A 6,702-nucleotide genomic window follows, 5' to 3' on the forward strand; every position below is an offset into this window, starting at 1 on the left:
CATAAAGTAAACATACTGCGTCTTTCTATAAAAGAGAACTAGTTCATCCTTACAATTTTAAAATAAAAGGATTGTAAATTTTATCAGAAGAAAACGTGATATCCATGGGGTTTCGATCGAATTTGTATTATCCAATTAGCAACAAGACATAAATATCGCATTGCAAAGTCCATCAAAGAACATTTCAATACCATGTTTGTTAATGTAATCTGAATGGGAATCTTAATTGTGTTCACTTTAAGGATTCTTGCCTGAAAGCATAGAAAAAATCATCAAACCCACAAAGAAATCTGTAGACTTTATTAGACAACAGTTATTACATGAAGTCTTAAAATATCATTCCTTTGAAAATGAAGCTGTTGATCTCAATTTCATCAAAAAAAATAAAGAAAAAACATTACTTGATCAATTTGTTTGCTTTCGATTTGTAATAAAAGCAAAACACCCGAATGTCATTCGATGTATTGGAAAGACAGTTTAGTCGCAATGTTCGGGTAATAAGCAATTAAAGATATTTGTTGCGTTACAAAGTCACATCAAGTTCAATTTCCTTGAAGCTAACCAGCCTACATGCAACCCACCCTGTAATCAGAGGACACGGCTGCACCACAGGAAAGTCATTATTTGCCTTCTTTTCGACAGTCCAAAGTCTTCTTTAATAAGACGCTATGCTAATTATTGACACTGCCTTTGAATCATTATGACTGATAACCTAAATAAAACGAATGTGTCATATCATTTGAAACTCTATACATGCTTATGAACACCGATGCATGCTATGAAAAGCAAAATCTTACATATGACAATAATTGAGAATGTTTTTGACAGTCTCTGGCATTCGCAAAACACTCAACGTTCCATACTACCGGTTTAATGATCCCGATGGATCATTGGAATGCATTAGTTTTAGATCCTTTTTGGTTGAAGTAAACAGCAGATTATGTTGTCATGAAGAGAACACTTGTAACAGATTGTATTTCCGGTGATAACTGAAATTTTACTACAAGTATGTTTGGCTTATCAACAAAGCATACAGATAATGCTGCATTTTTGACAGCACAGCAGGGAATCTGGTAGATTTACGATGCAAAGAGAATACTTTATTGCTTGCTGGTAATTTATCTATTGGTTCTGGACTACTAATGTCAAATTGATCTGTAAAATGAATACAGACGTTTTTTCTTTGACTCGCTAAAGACTTGTATATTGAAAATCAATCATTACAAATGCCGTGGGCAGAAAGATAATGACGGTGCCGGGGTCCACATTGGAATAGCCAGCCACAGTGCGTGACATTTCTTAGAAGTAACATGTGGTTTGTTTCTTGGTGTTTCTCTATATTCTCTTTTTAGGACAACTACAAATTATTTATCAGGATAATTACCAGTTTGATAGTGGAAATCAATCGTTGGTGTATAAAAAGGCAAACAGCAACAGGATTAAGTCAATGTTTGATGGAGTTTTTTAATGATGTAAGTGTTTGGTAAGGATGGACGAAACAATTTGTGTCTACTGACCTATACTTCTACGTCTGTTCGAAGTAAGAAATGAACCTCTACAGACAATCATAAATATATGTAGTTACGATTATCTGACATTATATTGTATTTATGCCGGCATATATTCGTAAAAATGGTGCAAAAACAAATGTCAAAAGGAAGCAATAACACTCCTATGAAAAAGGTATCAAAATTCCCTAGAATATTTATGCAGAATATTATAATATGCCTTACTATGTAGTTTTGTTAATTCGCACGTACACTAAATTATTACCCTATGAGGGTTAAGCCTTAAACGAGAGCTATTTATGCCTTGGCATTATTCCTTCTAACACGGTTTCTTATATTCCTACTGGGCTTTTCCCAGAGGTTTCCATTGTAATATTAAGAACCCAAACCGGAAATGCATGCACAATATCTCTAGAAACCGAAGTGATTGAAGTTATTAAGGACATCAATTGAACTAATGTCTGCAATCATATTATTCAGTTAATAATAAACAGTCAGTCTTTGATAATCATATGTTCAATTGCCTGAGCTCAGTGATGGTTATTTAACAATATTGGATGAACTATAGTCGCGAACCTTTCCTTTAAACATCGGTAAATAAATTTAGCTCTCGCTTGATAACAAGATGGTAACATAAGATAAGGCACTTAATTTTACTGAAAAAAATATATATATTATTTTTTCAGCAGAGTGGCTACTTAACTCAATTATGTGTTGTGAAAATTAAAATGAAGAACAGATATAAGCATATTGATATTAGGAACATGCCAAAATTTCCTTAAAGTAACTCGTAAGAATGCAAATTTGCACAAATCGAATTGATGTCAACATTAAAATGCCAACTTTAATCATGAACATGTTTTTGACAGTCACGTGTTTGTTAAATACAAACGTTTTAAATGATTAGAACTATTGGTAATAAGACTTAGCTGTATACTATATAAATCACGTTTGATTTTGTTTCTGCGGTCGAAACTCTCAAATGATCAAATTCCAACGACTTCTTTGGTGAGTTGCAGCAACCTTTACCTCTTAATTAGAGCCTCTTATTTAAAAATGAAAACGTATATTGCTGAACTGCAAGTATAGTAACTGTAATAAATATATGATAACATTCCAACATACATACATATCTTTATTTTGTATTGCATCACAATAGAGCTTATACACACAATTGCTCCATATTACAAAAAGAAACGATGATAATAGAGGTCTAAATACTGTTTCATTTGCTTGTTAACTGCTACACATACAGTAACTTGTATCACAACATGCTTTTGTCTGTGTTCATTAGATAAGCGTCATTCCTGAGAAGATCGATTTTACTGTAAACAAATACAAAACCAGCATTCGTGATTGAACATGAACGTACACCAGGTCACAACCTTGAAATGTATTAGGTTATCACAGATTTTTTTTATCGATTTTAAAGAATTTGATGTCGGCTTCATTATTTGTTTTGATCGGCGACAGGGCTTTGAAACGCGTACTGTACTATTAAGTATTTTAGTTACACCACGTCACCCGTGCTAATCGTGTGAGAAACAAGAAATGAACCTGAAGTCGAATCCCTGACAACTTTACTCGGTTAACACTATCGCTGGGAATTCATATTGGGGGATAGCTTTATAGTGTCTATGTTTATATCAATTTTTCGTTTGCATATTAAAACTAATGAAAACAATTAGCACACAGAATTCGCTCAATTGACGTTTTGATGAACTTTGTTACACAGGCAGTAAACAAAGTCCGGAAAAGTAAGCTCTTATCAAGGGTTGAACTTACTTACGATATTTATAATTACTAAATAGTTCCATCTAGACAATATTCATTTATAACGTAAACCAATCTGCAGTTATGTTTTTTTTTCAATTATTTATTTAGTGGTTTAAAAATCTTGAAGATCTGTTTCCATGATACGTAATTAATTAATGACCAGACAACCTCACATTTAATTACAAGACGCACACAGAAAACGGCAGTGTTTTATGGGAAAAGAAAAACAAGTAATAACAATCTTGATACTGTGTGGTATCTGCAGTCTCTCTTTGTCGTCTTGTGTCGCTAGTCTCGACCTTTCTAAGCATTTATATGGTGCTTGTCAACAGGATACTTATAAATGCTTGGAAACTGGACATGTCCCTCTAGTTTCCATTGTATATTGCTAATGTCGAATTAATCGTGTCTTTATTGCGTTCCATTTTGTATAGGTTCTACGTACTCTACTGGCATTATATAACTGGAAGAATTTCTAAAGAGCAAAGGTACTTTTCTTACAGTGCATATTCATTTTAATTCCAAGTGTCAGAAAAAAATCACAGAATGCAGTCAGTCTCATAATGCTCATGTTGAATCCACTGTTTCTTTCTTGCTTACAAACAAATGTGTATGAATCAATGCAGTTCACATGCTATTGTCAGGATATGGCGTAGTATATCATGTCATTAGCATGCATTGGTGGTTTGTTTTATTCTTCAGATGTCGCTTAAATTACTTTATAGATTGGTTTCTACATTAAATACTTTATTTAAATGCCTAGCATACAGTGAAATGATAGTCTATTGATTTTCGTAGGCAAAAGAAGCATAACGTGTTTATTTGCATATTAAATGCACCAATCAATGCTTGAATTTTGTTTATTTCCAATCTGTTCCTTAGCTATGCATTTTTGATGCCCATTTATGTGGTGAATGAGACGACATTTACTAACCACTTCCATTTGACACAAGTTTTATTACCTTATAAGCGATAACGTTTGTAAGATAAAGTATTACTTTGTTAGTTTAACAATGTAACGGATCTCTGCAATGTAAAATGTGTTTCCTTGCCTGTGTTTCTCATAGTTTCTCCACAAGGGACATAACTGGTGACCAAATGACGGGTCCTGGTGGAAAATAATTTGATTCAGTGTCAACAAAACACAGTCACTGTCAATAGCAATGACCATTCTGAAGCAAACATGGGAGACGATTAGGTTTGCATTGATATAATGGTTACAAAAAATGTGTATTACATATATTGACCACATATTTTAATCATAGACTTATCAGGGATAGACGCTCATACTTATACCAAAATTTACGTTACATATACTAACCTTTAAACACCTATTGCATATCAATACCAAATATGTTTCTTTACCTATTCTGAACATAATGGTACGCACTGTATACGCAATACTTTCAAATGCCATGGTGACTGTCGGTAAACTTGTTACTAAAGTCTAGAAAATACACTGTTTTTTCATATTTGAACAGATGCATTTGCTTTCGTAGTCTTGTTGTTTGGATTTTCAAAAATAAATGTCGATTGATGCATGATCGGTTATTATCGACTTATGCATGACACAATTGTTTGTTGTATCATAAATGCAATTCATGACCACATGTCTGATCTCTTAATGTGTTCATACTATGCTTTAAGGTGTAGTTTAAGCAATTTCTGGATAAGCATACCTTCTCTGTTGCAATCACAGAAAAATGCTTATTGTCATTTAGGGATTTTTTCACACAATCAGGGGGAATAAACAGGGGTTGCACTGGTTATGCATTGATTCAATGATTCGAGGTCAGATCGATTACATCAGACATGTGTTAACAGACTTGCTCATATCTTGTAACTGCTGGAACCTAGCCTGTATTTATATATATGCTCAAATATTCTCCACGATTTTAAACAGCTCGAGTAACGCTTTACGACAAAAGGCTAAAAGGTATAATTTTCCTCAGGTTATGCAAGAGTCCTGTGGGCGAGCGGGTTTTGTTGTCAGTTTTCTAATGTTTTTCTTGACTGAAACGGCGTGGGTTTGTTCACCATTTGAGCCATGTGTTTTCTATACTTTCTATGTTTTGTTTTAATTTTGTATCAGAGAGTAAAATATGTGTAAAATTAATGTTTTCACATGCATAACCGTTTATAAAAACATTGCTTTGAAAATATCAGCATGTACTTTAAAAATTAAAGGTAAAAAGGAGAAAAGTGAAGAATATTTCTAAACTATTGAAAACCAACTCTACAGTTAATTGTTTTCATAAATCATTAATTAAACTGCAGGTCAAATTAGACATGATATGTTTTAAATCTTTTTATTCCCTACATAATGATAGATTTTCTCTAATGTAGTGCACTTACAACAATTAACAATTTCAGAATGTGTAAATGTTGAAAAAAATTCTCTAATTGTTGACAATTATCTCTATTTAAGACATTGTACTTGTTCATTAACAAACAAGAAAAGGGAGTTATTATTGAGATAGACATCTTGAACGCGCACCCTACTTCATCAACACATGATTTGTTCTAAACTTCATTTAAATTCACCCCAAGACGATAAACATAATTGTACAATTTTTTGGAAACAAGCTTGTTTTATTGTTGACATATTCCATAGGATTTTGAAATTATGTATATTTGTCCCATACAACCCTGTGTTAGTATTTATCCAGCGAAGTGTGTGTCCTAATCTTGGTTGCAGACGTTTAAATCAAGCTGCCGGAAATTGTTTTGTTTTTTCTTTATCTGTTATCTTTAATTTCGAAGAATGAATTTCATTAATCAACGTCTTACCTTGATATGTCTATCGGGTCGATAAATCACATATGATTGGGTTTGAGAATATCTACACTAGTTAGTCACAGACGTTTAACAAAAGCAATAAGGTTTCTGGAAAAAAAACCTGGCGCTCTTGTTTTAATTGTAATTGGACTGTTTATCTTATTTGTTGTTCCTGCTTTTAAAACAAACAAAAATATATTGCACAGATAAAGCAATTCAATTAAAATATGGCAGAATCAAAATTATAAATCTGGGGGAAGCCTTTGCCAGAATTTAATGCAGAGAAAAGTCAAACAGTGCATTTATAAACATATGCAGATTGTCAGTTCTGATATAGGGGAACTGATTTTCAAGTTGATTAATAAGACATATTTTGGCTTCATTACTTATGTATAAAACTACAGAAACAAGCTAATGTCAATTGAATTCAAAGTTAATTGATACTAACTTTTCACTTAAAGAAATGAAATAACGATGAAGATTCTTTTTTCTCAAATCTTTGCGATATCATTACATTATACTGTATATCTAAAGATTTGAGATTCTGAGAGGTAAGTTGAAACAATTATTTGAAGAAGTAAAATTATATTACATTCATAGGGTGAACCCATGCTAGAAGTGTCGGACTACACTATAGTTA

At 32.7% G+C, this 6,702-nt stretch overlaps 1 protein-coding gene across 1 annotated transcript in view; it reads right to left on the reverse strand.

Moving 5' to 3' along the window:
* Window positions 1-6,115, reverse strand: part of LOC128244467 (uncharacterized) — a 124,832-nt gene extending 118,717 nt beyond the window's left edge. The window contains exon 1 of the mRNA XM_052962469.1: window positions 6,075-6,115. The gene's annotated coding sequence lies outside the window, so the exon portion shown is untranslated. The remainder of the gene's footprint in view (window positions 1-6,074) is intronic.
* Window positions 6,116-6,702: the final 587 nt, after the last annotated feature.

Source organism: Mya arenaria, chromosome 8, assembly GCF_026914265.1.
Source record: "Mya arenaria isolate MELC-2E11 chromosome 8, ASM2691426v1".
Taxonomy (NCBI): domain Eukaryota; kingdom Metazoa; phylum Mollusca; class Bivalvia; order Myida; family Myidae; genus Mya; species Mya arenaria.